The 18,239-nt window shown below is 48.7% G+C and overlaps 1 pseudogene; it reads left to right on the top strand.

Annotated features, from left to right (window-relative positions):
- The window catches only part of LOC103257981, a 444,400-nt pseudogene that overhangs the window by 263,062 nt on the left and 163,099 nt on the right, over nucleotides 1-18,239 (top strand).

The raw sequence follows: 18,239 nt of genomic DNA, 5'->3' as shown, positions 1-18,239 counted from the left end.
GTGTCATGGCTCCTCACCCCTGGAGGGGGATAATGGGACAGACAGCCCTGGTCTCATGGAAGCACGTGCTGTGGGAGCAGCTTCCTTCATGCCTGGGGAAGCCCTGGGATGCAGAGGGTGCAGTGGGGGAGCTGCCTTTGGCTTCAGAAGGCACATGTGTTTGCAGGGTCCTGTAGCATCTCCGTCTGGAACTGACTGTCCAATACGGCAGTCACAAGTAGCCTCCAGCTCTTGAGATGTGGCTGGGCCAAACTGAGAGGAGCTGGCTTAGAATACTTACTTAGTAGGAAGGGAGTATGTGATGGCTCATGTCTACTTTTTAAAAATTAGTGAAATCAGGCTGGGTGCAGTGGCTAATGCCTGGCGCAACAGTGCTTTGGAAGGCGAAGGCAGGAGGATTGCTTGAGCTCAAGAGTCCGAGACCAGCCTAGGTGACATGGTGAGACTTTGTTTCTAAAAAAAAAAAAATCAAAAAATTAGCCGGGTATGGTGGCGCACGCCTATAGTCCCAGCTACTCTGGAGGCTGAGGTGGAAGGATCTTGAGCCCAGGAAGTTAAGACTGGTGAGCCGTGATCAGCCCACTGCACTGTAGCCTGGGTGACAGAGTGAGACCCTGACTAAAAAAAAAAATTAGTGAAGTCATAATATTGGACATATTGGGATAAAATACAAAATATAGTTAAAGTCAATTTCCTTTATTTCTTTTTAACCATTTAAAAATATTAATCGCATCTAGCAATTTTAGAATGACACGTGACTTGCATTTGTGGCTCAAGTTCCCTTTCTTTAAAAAAAAAAATTTACAACTTAAAAAAAAAAAGTTATGTTTCTCATACGACACAGCAATCCCCCTACTGGGAATATATCTGGAGGAACTCAAATCATTCTACAAAATAGATACTGCCCACGCATATTTATTGCAGCGCTATTCACAATAGCAAAAACGTGGAACCAGCCATGCTGCCCATCGAAACTGAACTGGGTTTAAAAAATTATGGTACATATACATGATGGAATACTACACAGCCATAAAGAAGGACAAACATGGACTTCACAGCAACTTGGATGGATTTAGAGTCTATCATACTCAGTGATCTATCACAGAAACAAAGAACAGGGTATCACATGTTCTCACTCAGAAGTGGACCCTGAACAATTTCCATAATACTTTAAGAAAGGGATTGGCATTAGAGGGATACCACCAGGGTGGGGATGGGGGGTGGGTCACAACATCAGTAAGGGTACTTGATCTCAAACTAGGCAAAGTGGGAACTAAAGCTAGGCCCAAACTTTACCTGTACGATGACCACTTGTATACCTAATCCTGAATTGTACCCCACATCTTTAAAATAAAAAATTAAACAAGTTCTGTTTTTATTGAACGGCGCATCTCTAACACTCACCGGTTGGCCAAGCCCGTCCTTTCTGAGTGGGGAATACTTAGAACATTTCTGTGGAACCTCGCACCTAGGACACCCAGCCTTGATGGCAACGGCACCTTCATCTGTGCACGCCCAGCCTCCCTCCCATGCGCCCTGCCCCCTCTGCATCAAAGGGGCGGCTCAGACGTGGCCTCCTATGACGACATGCCTTAGAAGAGAACTTTGCATTCTTTCATTCAACTCTCTGTTGTGTCACCAGGAACCATGCGGGGCTCCACAGTGACATAGAGACCGACACTTAGACCCTCCCCAGATCCTGTAAAACCAGGAAGAACTACCACCCACACAGACCTAGCAACAAAAAGCACCATGTGCCAGGAGTCCAGGAGGGGTGCAGCCATGGCTGAGAGGTTCCAAAAGCTACAGTTCACTGAGGACGGAGACAGCAGGGGAGATTTCCCAGAGGGGCTGAGCTATGAATAGGGCCTGACGGGCTTTGTGGGCAGAGTTGGGAAGGACAGGAAGAGGCAGGCTGGCACAGCGATGTGTGCTCATCTACCTGTCCAACTGGGGTGGCCTCTGCCTTGCTTGACCTTGGCTGGCCCCCAGTTGGCTTTGCTGTCCTCCATCAGAGCCCATCAACTTGGGGCAGAGCCGGTGACTACACGGTGGGCAATCCACATGCCTCTGGGTCGTGGAGACAGATGCCTGACAGCATGGTGTGTGACCGGGCAGTGACCCCAAGCACAGCTCGGTGGTCCCCCAGTCCTGCCCACCTCGCCCTTCCTGATGTGGCTTAGTCAGGCCTTGGGGAAGGGCCCCCCTGCCTCCCTGGTCTGCAGGCACCGACTCGATGCTGGGCAGGTACAGAGGGACCCGTGGGATCCTGCCAGCTTGCTCTCCTGAGCCCCTGCCACACGCAGACGTCGTACCTTGGCGGTAGTTTTTCTATTTGAACGTCCAGAGGACAAACTAAACATTTAAAATCTGCAAGCTGGACAGTCTTTGCTTTGGAACCTGCAGTGACTTTCTTCATTTTGACAGTCGAGTCATCCTTCTCAGCATTGATGCAGTCTTTAGGATCCAGGAAGAGAAAGAAGCCCAGGGAGCCAGGGAGCTGGGGAGGCTGGCAGGCATGCGTGTGGACCTTGGGGTTCAGGGTCTGTGGGTGGGCGGGAGGGCTGGCCTTTCCTTCGCTCCAGGGCCACACCTGGCCGGCTTCTATGCTCTCTCTCCTTCTCCTTTCCCCTCCCCTTCTGCTTCTCTTCCTCTTCCTCCTTCCCTTTCTGCTTCTCTACTTCTCTTTCTCCTCCTTCTTCCCCTTCCCCTTCTCTCTCTCCTCTTCCTTTTTATTTTTATTATGGTAAAATACACATACCATAAAATTTACCATCAATGACAGTGATTACATTCACACTGTGTGCAACCATCTAGTTCCAGACATTTCTATTACCCCAGAAGGAAGCCTTATACCATTAGCGGTCACTCTGCAGCCCCTGCTTCCCCTAGCCTTTGGCAGCCATGACCTGTATTTTGTCTCCATGGATTTGCCTGCTGTAGACATGTCATAGAGATAGCATCCCATGTCACGTGGCCCTCGGCGTCTGGCTTCTTTCACTTAGTGTGACATTTTCCAGGTCCATCCATGTTGTAGCATGTGTCAGCACCTCATTCCTTTTTGTGGTTAAATGACAGTCCACTGTACATAGATGCTGCATTTTGTTTCTTTGTCCATGGACACAGGACGCCTCTACCTTTTGGTTGCTGTGAGTGATGCTGCTGTGCACATTTGTATTTATGTCCCTGTCCTGCCTGTTCTCACTTCTTTGGGGCATGCTCTCTTCTTACTCGAGCGTCCCGTGAATCTCGTGAGCCAGACTTGAGCTTGAGGGCAGCCAGTGAGTAGGGAAAGAACACGTTGCACCGGGTGTCAGGAGTCCTGGGTCCTGGCCTGGCTCAGCACATGTGCCAACCTCGGATAAGTCTTTCTTCTCTATACCTCAGTATCCTCACCTGCACAAACGAGATAGACCAGTTCTATATTTTCCTTTGCCTTCCTTAGAGATCCGAGGTTTGTGGAGAGGGGGAAGGCCAGACATTCGGGCTAAAAATCCTTCTTTTCACAACACTTTCCCCTCTTCAGTGAGAGCACCTCTTTTTCTGTCTGTGGTTTTTATCTGCCTTGGAGGATGTTTTAAAGCAAAGGGAGACATTTCATGGAGACAAGGAATTTTGCCTATCATGGAAGTAGATGATCTCGTGAATTGGATGAGAGTTTTGGGGGTAGAAACAAGCTTGATCCTGCTGGAAGGAGAGAATCCATAAAGGAGGCTCAGTCTGGACTCCTCCCAGTCCACTAAAGGGAGGTGGGGCCGGGAGGTGACACTGGGTCAGTGGGGAGCAGGAAGCTGCCAGCTTGGGCTGGAGAAAACCCAGCTCTCCACACAAGTCTTTTTTCTTCTCCTGCCATGTGCATCTTGACTGTTCTTTAAGACATTTAGAACAGTGGCACAGGCTGGGGGCTCTGGAGTCATTCTGCACGGGTTTGGATTCACTGACCATATGACCTCAGCTTCCCCACCTACAAATTGGGCATGGTTCCACCTTCATAGTTTGTTGTAAAGATTAAATGAGATTATCCCACATAAAGTCCTTGAGCAGTACCTGGCCCGGGACAACACTCCAGCAATGTCAGCATGGGTGACATTGATGGCAGCGGTGACATTGATGATGAAGCTTTTCTTCCCTCCAGAATCAATCTGAATTTTGATGGTTCTTATGTTGCTTTGCACCATTGAGCACCTAATATTCTGTGTGGGATTTTTGGTTCTTTAGTGTTCTCTCCAGCCAGTGCCTGAGATTTGGAAGGCGGGTATACCCATGGTTGGCCCATCTGGTGAGGAAGTGGGCCAGGGCCTGGGCAGGGCAGTGACCTGGAAGTCTGGGTAGCTCAGACCTGGCTTTAGACAGGTGACCCACACATGCCCAATCCAGCTGGGGACCAGTTAGCAGCATGAGGACAGTCCCTGGTGGGTGAGTCCAGCTTTGGGGCCCAGCCAACCTGAGCATGACAGAGATGGGAGCCTGGGTCTAGACATTTAGCTTCCATTTCTCAGAAAGGCTGCTCTTCAGTGGGACAGGTACTCTGCCAAGGGGCACTGTGGGAGGTGGCATGGGTTGGGAGGAGCTAGATTTACCTTGGGGAGAGGGAGTGGCGGAGGGGGTGGCCAGTGCTTTCAAGTAGTTCATAAATCAGAGAGATTTCCTGGGGCCTCTGTGCTTTTTATACAGCAGCTCTTAGACATGAGGTGACCCCCAGAGTTTGGCTGGAGTTGACTGCATGGTTTTCCCTGTAACAGCACTTACACTCCCTATTGTGTTGATTTGTCCCTCTCCACTGCTTGACTGTGAGCTCTTCAACAGCAGGCTTTATGGTGGCCTTGTTCTCTGCCTGGCACACAGTAGTTGCTCAGTAAGTATTTGTGGAGTAAATATTGAATGCAGTCACTGGCCAGGGAGTTTTTCTCTTCGGAGGACAGTAACAGCAGGAAGCTCTGCTGAGTTGGCTGAAGGATAGTCATGAAGGTCATCTTTGGGTATCTAGGTCTTTGGAACAGAATCATAAATCCAGAGGTGGCTGGAGTGCCCCGTGTTCCCCATTCTCTGAGCCAGTCAGGGTCACATAATGTGTAGCATGATCCTGGCAGCTGCATGGATCTAGGGGTTCCAGCTGGCATAGTGTATTCCCCTGGATACCAAATCTCCTGAAATCCAGGCAGATGAGCTTATTCACACAAGTGGCTTAGTGTACCCACTTACTGGCTCTGGTCACTGTATGCTTTCAGTGTTTTGTGAAACCGAATGGGAACCGACAGATAAATGGAAGGACAAACCAACAACTCTGAACGGTCCCTCCAAGGTTACCCTTCCATGTCTGTGAGTGTGGGCATGCGGTGGGGGGCGGCAGAGGGGGACCGATGGTGGTAAATCCTGCAGTGGTACAGCTTCTGACCTGGACCATGTTGGCACCTGCTGCCTCATCAGGGGCCCTTAGCCAGGTGGTTCACACCATACAGACCCTGGCATGTTAATAATGGCAGTTATTGCTTCGGGGCATGCTATCTGTCAGGCAGTTATTTAGAATTAGTGTTCCTTCTACCTGCCCCATGAGGTGATGCTACCCCAGTTTCATAGGAAATGGGTCTAGACAGGCTAAATAATGTGCTCAAGATGAGACAGCTAGTAAGAAGCAGAGCTGGTACCCAAGCCAGGTCTGCTTGCTTCTAATGCATGTACTTTTAACTGTGATACTATGGTGTCTTCCTAAAGTGACATAGAAGTAATTAAATAACTGGCAAAGGCTTATCCAGGAACTGCTGCATTTTGCTGCTTTTAAGCTCTTGTATCAACTGTCTTTATTAATAGACACATAGAAACATACTCACTCACTTATGATGCATATTTGTTTCTGCAATGCCTATTTCTTCCTCCTTTCCTCCCACCCATCCATCCACCCACCCATCCATCCACCCACTCACGCACCCAGTCATCCAGCCACCTGTATAACAAACATTTATCAGGTGCTTCCTATGTGCCCCAGGACACTGTTAAGTCCTGGGGATACATCAGTGATGACATATTCCTTACTGTTGCTCATGGTCCAGTGGGGGATGTTATCCAAGTAAACAAGTAATTAGGATGCAGAGTGCTAAATCCTACGAATTGAAGGAAGGTGCCACGGCAACCCATAGGAGGGCAGCTGACGCTGTCATGAATGGTTAGGTGGTGCTGGCCGAAGGAGGTGATCTTTGTCTACAGGGAGACCTTGGGGAATAATTTTTCTAAGGAGAGGAAATAAAATGTGAATGAGGAACGAGAGAACAATGCACTGGTTCATCAACTGCTTATGTTATGATTTCTTCGGCTGCAGTCCATGCTAGGAACTCGCACAACAAAGCAACTCTGTTTCTGTCGTAGGTTTCTGCTTCCCGGGTTCTCTGTAAGATCCAGCTTCCGGATAGAGGTGGCTTGGGCTCTTGGTTCCCAGGCACTGGCTACCTCGTGGTAGTGGCCAGCTCCCATGATATGTGAGACCTTGATTGCCACCTGGCCTGTGGTCTTCCTGCCACATGGCATCGGTGGGACTTATCTGCTCTCACCTGCTCTGCTTACCTGGCATGAGTGGTAGTCTCTTCCTTCTCCTCAAGGCCAAGTTGAGCGTCTCTGGTCACAGGTGTCAACTCCATCATGCCTGAGCCTAGAAGAGGCTGTCCACCTCCAGGCAGATGGCCTGCTCTGTTCCGAGAAGCCCCTAGGAGCCCTGGCTGCAGGGAGAGCTGAGACGGAGGTCTCCCCTCTGTGTTTTCCTGATAGTCAAGGGCAGCAGCTCCGTGTTGTATCATCACCAAGATCAAGAGAAACGTGTATGAGTCCAACCTTAATTTAACTTCTAATCCCTGCCAATTTCATGTTAGCAGATCTGTTTGGGGCTGGGAGTAATGGGCCATGTCATGCCTCAGAGCTGGAGCAATGACTTATGTTGATGTCACCCACTGGCTTTTTATGGAAATTATTAATAAATCAGTAATTCTATCTGCAGTGATGTTGTTGTGTTTATAAATATTTAATTTACCTTCAGGTGCCCACTTCTCCTCATCTCTGCCTTAAACTCTGCTGACACCGCTCTTATTTCTGAAGCTCTGCTCACTAGATTAAGTGATCAGTAGTGGGAGAGGTTAACTTATTTCTCTCTCTCTCTTTCTCGCTGGAATGTGGCTGTATCTTTTCTTTTCTTTTTCATCTTTGTGTGATTTGGCTCAGGGGGTTGGGAATCAAGCTGAGAGAATGCGATATCTCTTGTGACAAAGATGAAAGATTCGTCCAGCTTCAGAAAGAAACAGACTAAACTTTCCAATTATGACCTTGCCTAAGTGGAGACCTGTTGTTGGTGTGTGTTTTTCGCTCCTTCAAATTAATGACATTTAGAATCTGAAATGGTGTCTGATGTTTTCCTCCCACAGAGAAATATTTTCATCCTTGCCACCGACTCGTCTTTTAAGACCCGGTGCTTTGATTATTATTGTACGGCAGGTTGAATGGAAAGGACTTAAAAAAATCAAAATAGAAGCAGAGTCTAAGTGGAGTGTTTTTTAGCAGAGATGGAGTTCCAGCCTCGCAAAGGAAAACAGCAGCTGGGAAACAAAAACTTTCTTGCCTCTCAGGATCCAACGTGAGCTAATTGTTGCTATTATCTCTTTATTCTTCTGTTTCAGGAAATTGCAGCTTATTTAATAACATTTGAGAAACACGAAGAATGGCTAACCACCTCCCCTAAGACAAGGTAATGTCCCAGATCTTGCAGTTTTTCAAATATGTACAGTAAATGGATTGATTTTCATTGATTGCCTGATTTGGCCGGTCGATTTGTGGGCAACAAGTTGAAAATGCCGTGTTGAGCTTGATGGCTTTTGACATGGAGGTCTCATTCATTGACATAAGACTGTGGGAGTGAATGTAATCAGACAGATTAAAAACAGTGCAGCTGCTGCCACGCCGGTTGGAGCCTTGAACCTAATGGCTGGATCCTTCAGCGGGGTCTTTGGAAGTCTTAACAGGCAGAAACGTCAGGGGAAGTTTATTTAGGGAAAGGGCTCACCTGCCACTAGTGTTCTCCAGAAATGTGCTTTTAAAAAACAGAAACTAGCTTAACTGCCCCTTTTATCTCAACATGTCTTACAAACTGAAAAGGTATTCTTGGTTGGTGGTGAGGAGATCCCCCAAATCGGAAGCAGTGGCTAAGTTAGCAGTTTGTTATGCAGTAAATGTCCTTGAACTTGCTGACTGCCACAAACACTTAACTTCTCTCACCACTTGGGAACAGAGGGAATTGGTGAAAATACAGCCGGCCTGTGTTCTTCCAGCACAAGGGATGTGATCACCTCGTGAAGAATGGTGCTGTGGGATTTAGGGCTGATGTTAGAGATGGCCTCTTCTCTCCTCCCCAACTCTAGTTCTTTGTTTTTGGTGTGTTGCATTATAGAGCTTCGGAAACATGTGGCCAGTCTGCCAATTGTCACAACTCTTCTATTAGTTGTGACAAGGCCAGGTGTGTGTTATGGGGAGGGGTGTCAGCTGGAGAGTGGCTCAAAGGATGACTGGCTTGCGGGCTTGAATTTAAGAGGTGGAATGACCAGTCTGTTTTGCTTTGGACAGAAACTCCGAAGTCCCTGGGTTTATTAACTGGGACTGGAAGGGGTTGGGTGTGACCTCTGTGCCCCTGGCCATCTGCTTAACTGGTTCAAGCTTTCTGGGCAGTGAAGGAAAGAGGGTCTCATCTTTGAGAATTCTTATTCATTCTACAAGTTATTTAAAAATACCACTTCATAAGGCTCAGGTTTTTACTGTGTAGCCTCCTTTACAGGAGGGCAACGTTTTCCATTTTGGAGGTAGTTAGAGGATATTGAGGAGCGGAGGTTGTTGAGCATCCCATCCGCCAGGTGGCTTCAATTCTTTTACCTTTCAGACAGACACCTGGAGAATCCCTCTGAAGGACTTCCTCAACTCCTCAGCCTCCTGGGGCCATGCTTTCTTTTCTGGAAGATCAAATAGTTTCTATCAGTCGGCTTTTGCTGTGGTAATGCTAAGTAAGAAACAACCGCCAAACTCAGTGACTTTAAACAATGAACTTTTGCTTCCTGCTCATGAACTTGCGGGTTGGCTATGGGTTTGGGCTGGGGTCAGGACTGCTCCATTAATCTTTTTGTTTTAGGACCTAGGCTAAGGAACCCACCTCTGTCTGAGATATGTTTCTCATGGGAGGGAAGGTGCTTAAAAGCCAAGGCAATACTGCAGGTGCAGTTAAAACCCCTGTTCAGTGTCATCAGGTGAGATGCCTGCTTGACAAATAGATTGGCCTAAGCAAGTACCATGGCCAAACCCAATAAGAATAGGGCTGGGAAGGACATCCTTCCACACAGTGGGGGTGGTGTAGGCAGGAGAGCATGAATCGGGACATCATTAAGCATTGTTAAGTGGGGGGGCAGGTGTGGACAGTGGAGGGTGAATGAGGATAAAATCTACTCTTTGGTGAGTAGGGAACAGGTGTGGGTAACAGAGAGTGAATGAGATGGGAATTCAATCTACTAGTGTGTGAGTAGGGGCAGTAAAAAGTGAACAGGGATTCAATCTACTAGTTGAGTGGCCCCAGGTGTGGACAGTAGAGTGTGAATGAAGATAGAATCTATTATTTGGTGAGTGGGGCAGGTATGGTCAGTAAAGAGTGAATGGGGATTCAATTTACTACTTGGTGAGTAGTCTCAAGTGTGGACAGCCGCGCGTGAATGGCGATGTAGTCTACTATTTGGTGAGTAAGGGGCAGGTGTGCTCGCTAAAGTGAATGCTGATACAATCTACAATTTGGTGAGTAGGAGGGCAGTTGTGGTCATTCGAGTGCAAATGGTGAGTAGGGGCGGTGTGGACAGAAGATAGAGAAGGGGACACAATCCACTGTTTGGTGAGTAGGGGGCAGAAGAGGGGAACTACGAGTGAATCAGTGTACGATCTACTATTTGGTTAATGGGGGCAGGTGTGGGCAGTGGAGAGTGAATGGAGATAGAATCTATTTTCTGAGTAGGGAAGCAGGTATGGTCAGTAGAAAGTAAGGGTGGCCAGGCTCAGTGGCTCAGCCTGTAATCCTGCGCCTTGGGAGTCTGAGGTGAGTAGATTGCCTGAGCCCGCGGGTTCGAGACCCGCTTGGGCAACTTGGTGAGCCCTCATCTCTACAATAAATCAAAAATTAGCCGGGCATAGTTGCTACTTGGAAGGCTGAGGTGGAAGGATCGCTGGAGCCCAGCAGGTGGAGGCTGCGGTGGCTGGGAGCAGCCATTGTACTCCAGTCTGGGTGACAGAGTGAGACTCCAACTTAAAAAAAAAAAAAGAAAGTAAGGGTGATACAGTCTACTATTTTGTAAGTAGGGGCCAGTTGTGAATCGTAGAGAGTGAATGGGGATACAGTCTACTTATTAGTGAATGAGGGGTGAGGTGTGAGCAGGAGAGGGAAGCTATTATTTGGTTACGGGGCAGGTGTGGGCAGGAGAGAGTGACCCGTGCTCCAGTCTCCCGTTTGGCGAGTATGGCCACGTCACAAACTGGCAAGCCTGGCTTGTGTATCTCTTCTTTCTTCTAGGGAGTCTTCAAGGACATCATTCTCAAACTTGAGCAGGCATCAGATTTTGCCAGGGGCTCCTTAAAACACATAGCCCTGAGCCCCACCCCCCAGAGGTTCTAGCTCAGCAGGTCTGGTGCGGGGGACCTCTGATGTGTGGTTTCCAACAAGTTCTCAGGTGATGGGATGTGGCTGGTCTGGGTCTGCCCTCTGACAACCACTGTCCAGGTTTCCGGGGAGGAGGGGCCCTGTCTGATTCCTGCCTCTGCACTATCTCCCGAGGGTGGCTTTCATCTCGAGCAGCCGCCAGCCTCTCTGTGCGCCCTTCACTGCTCGGGGAAACACTTCTTGAAGCTAAGTGGTTGGAGAAGAGCTTCTCTTTAGCCAGAGAGGGGGAGTCTCTGGAAGTCGTCCCGGGCCAGATGTCTCATTCCAGACGGGCCGAGCATGCTGTGCTGCGGCCGCCCTTCAGTGGCAGAACTGACAAACATTTCAACGTGGGGTTTTTACCTCATGTTTTGGCTTTTGGAAACTGGGCTTCAATTGAGAAGGGAATGTCACTGAGGGTCAAATAAATGTCAAAATGTCACTTGACTTTTTAGAGTATAAATAGAGCCAAGAAGTCCCACCCCGAGGTACAGGGACTGTACCTGGCACAGGAAAGAAAGCGGGTGTCAGATATGGACAAATCTGGATTCAAGCCCTGGCTCTGTCACTCAGTGACTTTGTGACCCCAAGAAGGTCACCTTAGCTCCTTTATAAGCTCTGATTTTTCTTTTCCATGTGGAAAATGGAGTTGATGCTGCTCCCATCCTCATTGGGTTGTAATGAGGGCCAAGTATGATCATGTTTGATTCTGTTTCACACACGGGAGTCTGTGTGGACATGTGTGTCACTGTCCCTCTCATCTGTGGCGAGGTCCTTCAGCCTGCTGGAGGCTTTGACTTCTGCAGAATTTCTCCAGGCTTTGGAAGGACAAATTTCTTTCCCAGAGGCACAGGGTAAAGACAGAAAGTTTCCTATGAGTATTATAATATCCAGTCCGTGTTTACACTTGAAAGCTGCTTGTCCCAAGAGAAGGAGAACTTGCAGTGGTTGTTCAAGGACCTTCCTAAATTAGTTGTTGAGTTGAATTTGGATCCCCCACCCCCTTCCCCCATCCCTAGTATTGAAATTAATTGGTGCAGTTAACTGCTGAGTTCATACAAACCGGCCTCCTGGTATTAAGGAATTAATGACACCAATACTCTGCTGAATGAGAAGGCAAACCGCTTCTGTTTGCCACCACCGCCGCCACTGCTAATTTCATTTTAGAAAATTAATAAAAATGAATTGCACCACTGACATTTATAGAGTTTCCTAATAAAATGATACATTGTTTGTGTGGAGGAATCCCTATTAAATTAATTGTTGTAATCAGTTCACATATAGATGTTGGTGCAGGGGCTGTAGCGGGACCCACGGTATGTCTCCGTGGCTTGCTGATGGCTGGGGGTTATAAATATAGCCCATGCTCAGACACTGCCCTAATTACAGAGAAGGCCCCAGGAGCCCGGCTCACCTGTTTAATAATGAGGTGTGCTAGGAGGATGTGCCCAGGGCTGGGGGCCTTGGGGGCCGTGCTGGGCTGATTGCTGAACGCTGAAATACCCGTATTGTACCGTCAGCAGCTGGGAGCTCCCGTGTGAACAGTCACCCTTCAGGATGTCTTTATTTGGGCTGTGTGCTCAGCATTAGAATAATACCACTTGGAGATCTGAGGGAACATCACAAGCTCTACCTCGCCAGGGGAATTTAGAATCTTGGAATGAAGAGTGTCCTCCCTCTGTCTAGAATGTTCTTCCGGCCCCTCCTTCAGGCTCTGGCTGCATGTCCCTTTCTCTGTGATGTCCTTCCTGATCACATGATTTGAAGTCATATCCCCCTGCCCCAGGCCCTCTTTTCTCTTGTTTTCTGTTTCTCTAGAAGCGTCCACTGCCTTCCGACACACTAGGCCTTTCCTTGTTTCTTTGTTTAATATATGTACTCACTATCTGACCCCCCGCAGAAAAAGTATCAAGAGGAGAGGGATTTTCAGCAGTGCTTGTTCACAGGTACTCCATTGCCCAGAACACAGTGGAAATATTATAGGCCCTCAATAAATATTCATGAGATGAATAAAAGCATGGTAGAAAGGGTGAGTCTGGGTGCTATAAAAGAAGAGACCTGGGTTTTCTCCTCTTTATTTTTTCTTGTATATACAGCCCCAGGGTTGGCTGATTGTTTCTGTGCTCTGCCCTTAAGCCCTTTGGCTGGGCACTGTGCTTTTAAATCCTACAACAGACCCAGGTGCAGTGGCTCACACCTGTGATTCTAACACTTTGAGAGGCAGAGGCGAGAGGATTGCCTGAGCCCACAGATTCAAGACCAACCTGGGCAACATGGCAAGACCTTGCCTGTACAATAAATAATAAAAATTAGCTGAGTGTGGTAGTATGCGCCTGTAGTTCCAGCTACTTGGAAGGCTGAGTCAGAAGGATCACCTGAGCCTAGCAGGTCGAGGCTGTGGTGGCCGTGAACGTGCCACTGCACTGCAGCCTGGATGACAGAGTGAGACTCTGACTCAAAGCAAACAAAGAAACAAACAAATCCTGTGACAGCCCTGCCAGGCACCAACGGTGCCAGACCTCCTGGGGCTGCACAGAGAGTCCATATTAGAGCTGGATTTGAACCCAGGATGATTTCACTGCAAAGCCCATCTTTTTCTTTTATGCCATGACTCCCCTGCCCAGAGTAAGTGTGGAGATTTGAAAGGAGATCAATACACAGCTCTCTCTACTCCTGTCATCACCCAGGCACCAGGCAAAGACTCTCTTGTCAGTGAGTGTGTGCCATCCAAGTGAGCTTCCTGTGCTGCTCCCTGAAACTGGACTCAGCCCCTAGTATGGGCGGTGTGGGCAGCTGCAGGCCTCTCTCACCAGGGGCAGGGAATGACACTGAGTCTAACCTGGGCAGGCAACTGCAAAATTCAGCCATCCAACAATGCATATCTCCTCCCCTGAGAAATGTGCAACCTCCTTCGGAAGCCGAGGACACACAGACCTCAAGACTGAATCGAGAGCCTTTTCTTCTGAGGAATCCTGTTTATACCGATTGGAAAGAGGCTGGAAAATGTGATTTATTATCTAATTAATTAATTAGATTGATATAACTAGCATCTTAACACTGAAGCACTAAGGGTCTAGTAATAGAATTTTCCTATAATGAACACTAAATACTTTTTGGCCAAGAAGCAATAAAACAGCCATGTAGAAGGAGTAGGTCTGGAAGGAAGGGAGAAGATAGCCCCAAGTTTCAAGAAGACTCAGGTGACTTGGTGAGACTCCGTGCACCCTCACCCAGTTTCTCAACCTAATGGTCCATAACTTCTTCAGTGCTCTGGATCCTTCCCTGACCCCATGGTGGGTGGACACCAAGTCTCTGGTCCTCTGCTTTTTCTTACCATGTTCTCCCTCCCGGAGCTCCCTGACTCCATGGTCTGTCGAGTCTCTGTAGATTGTCCCCCAAGTCTTCGTCTCTCTCCTTGGCAGGCAGGTGCCACATTATGACCGCAAGCTCTCCCTCTCCCCTCTTCCTCCTTCCCTGACTCCTGACTCTGGTTTCTGTCTTCTGACTTCCCTGGTCCTCAAAGGAGCCACCTCATTTTGAAAGATGCCAAAGCTTACACCGTGGACTCCCTGTGGCTCCTCTGTCCCTTTGTCCCCAGAATCTAATGAATTGCCAACTCTGCCAATGTTTCTCCTGTAAACCACATCTGGGTTTTCTTGTGTTTTCCCCTGAGGTTCAACTGGCTCGGTCCTCACAACCTCTTTCATGCTTGGGTTATTTATTTAATTTTTTTGAGTTGGATTCTCACTCCATCACCCAGGCTGGAGTGCAGTGGCATGCTCACGGCCTCCCCAGCGTTGACCTGCTGGGCTCAGGCGATCCTTCCACCTCAGCCGGAACTACAGGTATGCACTACCACGCCCAGCTAATTTTTTGATTTATTGTAGAGATGAGGTCTCACCAAGTTGCCCAGGCTATTCTTGAACCTATGGGCTCAGGCAATCCACCTGCCTCGGCCTCCCAAAGTGCTGGGATTACAGGTTTGAGCCATTGTGCTCAGCCCATGCTTGGATTATTAAAACAGTTCCTACTATGCTTCCCTCTCTAGGTGGAACTCCTCCTCCCAGATGGTTTTCCTGAAACACTCCTTTTATTACACCATTATTCTACTTGAAAACCTTAGAGACTTCCCAAGAGTTGATGTGCAAGCTCTCCAATGTTGTACGAAAAGTTGTTATTCTGTCTCAATCCATCTTTCCAGTTGATTTTTCTTGACTTCCAACCTCCAGGTAGAGTCGAGGGGCTGCTGACTGCACCCCAGACACATCTTCTTGTTTCTGCATTGGCCTTCTTTTGGCCATTAGCCTCACCTTGAGTTACCTCATGTTCAGCCCCATCTGCCTCTTCCTGGGAGCTTTCCCCAAGCACACCGACTGTGGCATTCTCCTCCCTTCCTAGCGAACGTTCACTTGATCATGAGTTGTTTGACAATTCAGCTGTCATGAGTTACTCTTTCCTCCCCAGTGAGATGGTGGGTTCCCTGAGGACAAGGTCACGCTGTCTCTTTTGTCTCTTAACAGCTTGGGTGCAGGGGAGAATGCAGCGTGGGTGGGTGGGCAGAGTGTGGATTCTTGCACAGCAGCAGGTCTGTCCAGGAGGTGGAAGGACCAGGGCCCAGACTCTGGCGTCAGTGGGGATCTTTGTCTTAGAGAGCCCTGGGGTCCCGAGTGGTACCATTCTGAGCAGAGGGCTCTGCCTGGGAAGCCAGTGTTACCAGGCCCCAGGCTGGACCTGTGCAGCGGGGATGCCTTTGTCCAACTCCTCCATAGGCCCTGTGGGAGTGACCTGTTGGCCCCTTTAAAGCATTTGCTCCTTGGGACAGACAGTGACAGGACTTTTCTAAGGAAAAGAGGCTGCTCAAGTGGCCAGAATAGAACTGCAAAAATAGTATAGCACTCCCATTTGGATGATTAAAAAATTCCCAGAGCCAAAAGGAAGAGAATTCCGACACCTGCTCCAATATGGATGAAGCTTGAAGACGTTACGCTAAGTGAAAGAAACCAGACACAAAGAGACATATACTGTGTGATCCTGCTTGTGTGATCACACAGTATTAGAGTGTAGACGAGTCAAATTCAGAGACAGAATGTAGAACGGTGGTTTCTAGGGGCTGGTTGGGGGAGGGGAAATGGGGCTTTGGCGTTGAGTGGACAGTTGCACAACAGTGTGAATGTACTTAGGCTGCAGAACCATATACTTACAATGGTTAAAATGGGACATTGTATGTTACATATATTTTAACACAATTAAAAAAAACTCCCAGAGTTGCTTCTGTAGTTGTTTCTCAGATGGCTCCAATGTGTGTGGGGGGGTGGGATGGGGGGAGGGGTGGCTATTGGTGGCCAGCATTTGGAGGGGCAGTTTTATCCTCAGATTTGGGATTTGTATCTCAGGACCATACAAGGAATGATCAACTGGGGCAGCAATTGTTTCGATGCAGTAATCTTTCCATTCTGCTGAATTGGGGACCTGCTCTCAAATTAACATAACGATGTGTCATGTTACATCCATGTCAGCATTGGCCTAATGTATCGAGCAAGTCCTTGTGCAAGTTCAAACTGTATCTTCATTAACCAAAGAGCACCCTTGGCGTCAGGGAGTTTGCGGGTGTCTGTCAGAGTTTGTGGGAAGCCCTGGCTGCCCGAGGACTTCCCTGGAAGGCACTTATCATGTAGGTTTTATACATTTCCGGGACGAGGTGCGAGATGAGCTGTGCCTTGGACCCTAATGAAGTATCTGGTGGTGTCCTGGCAGTGGCGGGGAGGTCCCTGGCCTCCATGTGTAAGTGGGTCTGCCCCAGGGTTCAGTTATCTTTATCCTGTTTAATCACAGAACACAAAATGTTAACACAGGAGGAGCCCACGGAGGCCACCTCCCTACGTTCCCTCTGCTTCCAGGAAAGTGGCCAAGGCAGGGGACCCAATGGCCCGATGGGGGGGGAGGCTGTCACACACGCTGGGTTCGTGATCAGAGCCCAGGTGAGCATTGTGTGCCCTCAGCGGTGCTTAGCTGCCTGTTGAAATGCCACCAGCTGGGTGCTCATGTCACTGGCATGAGAACTGAGAGGCGGCCTCCAACACACCCCTCCTCACCCCTGGGAGCCAGGACTGCAAGTCTCAGATGCCCTGGAAGACCCAAGAGGAAGGTGTTGATGTTTGCGTCTCTAATTTCTCCCTGAGTTAGACAGCCACCAGCCCTGACTCCTGCCCTCCACTTACTTTCATTATTTTTATTTTTATAAAAATGTTCACATATATACTTTAATATGTCAAATGATCCTAAAAAGCTTGAGAGAAAAAATAGCATCCTCTGCCCTACAGCTCAATCCTGTTTCCCAGGAGTGACTGCTTTCTCCTCCTTTGGTTCTGATATTTACCTCCAGATCTCTGAATATGTTTGCTCTGCTATTTCTCGATTTGTCAGCGTTGGACATCATCTTCTGACTTGCTTGGGTGCTAACTGAGTATTTGGCTCTCTTGCTGTGCCTGCAGCTTGGTCTTCACCTGGGGGAGGGGCTTGGTCATGGAGGTGGCCAACTTTTGGTTGAGGGACACTGAGTCAGCCTCTAGATCTGTCCTCGGGCACCACTTGGGTTCTCCCGAGAAGCCTCTGTCCATGTGCTGCCTGCTTTGGGCTGGCTTGGCTGCTAGTGGGGAACCAGGCAGGGCCAGGGGCTGGGAAGGTCACCATTCCATATGACAGCTGTGAATTAATTCTCCCAGTTCATAGCCCAGGTTCCTTGCCTCCCTTCTGTTGTTTTCAAGTTTGGAGACCTTCCAGACTCTGTTTCTCCAGAGAATCTACATGTCTCTGGGGGTGACAGGGGCCAGGTGATGGCTACCTGGCTGCCTGGGGTAGATGTAGATGTACCTGGCTCCCTGGGAGGGTCCAATGCCCCTAAATCAGATCTCACACTCTCCCTGGCTCCCACCCCACAGCCAATCCCTGCCTTCTGTGGCACCTGTTGCTTCCAGTTCATGAGTTTTCCGGGGGGCTCTGCAGCTAATAACTTGTTGTTTCTGGTGTCCACCCTACAACACTAAGGCTTTAGCTTCCTGTGTTCTAATGTGTCAGTTACCAGTCCTACATCTGCTTCCCATCTCTCTAGGATGTGTTGACATCTCTTATCCATGTTGTCTCCACTCCCATTGGCTTTATCCTTCTGGGTTTATACTTGCTTTCGTTCCTTTACTGTCATTGGCTAGGATGATCGATGCTTAATCCTTCCTGTGAGCAGCGCCGTCTCTACCTCCCTGGCCCCTATCCAGAGCTATGCCAAGTGGGACTAGCGCCTTTGTTTTCTCATCCCCCTGCCCCGGCTTCACCCCATGCTCACTCTCAGTCTAACTTGCTGTTCCACTCTTTCTTTATTCTCTTTATCCAAATCCTTTTTAGTCTGCAGAAAGAAAAGCCTCAGAATGCAATTTTGAGGTTTCCAAATGCACAACTGCTCAGGGCTTGGGAAACCTTGTTACCAACACGCGCGTACACACACACACACACACACACTCTCTCTCTCTCTCTCTCTCTCTCTCTCTCTCTCTCT

The sequence above is a fragment of the Carlito syrichta genome, unplaced genomic scaffold (assembly GCF_000164805.1).
Source record: "Carlito syrichta isolate Samal-C Ts95f unplaced genomic scaffold, Tarsius_syrichta-2.0.1 Scaffold301924, whole genome shotgun sequence".
NCBI lineage: Eukaryota > Metazoa > Chordata > Mammalia > Primates > Tarsiidae > Carlito > Carlito syrichta.
The sequence above is the reverse complement of the archived record's forward strand: the minus strand, read 5'-3'. Positions and strand labels throughout refer to the sequence as shown.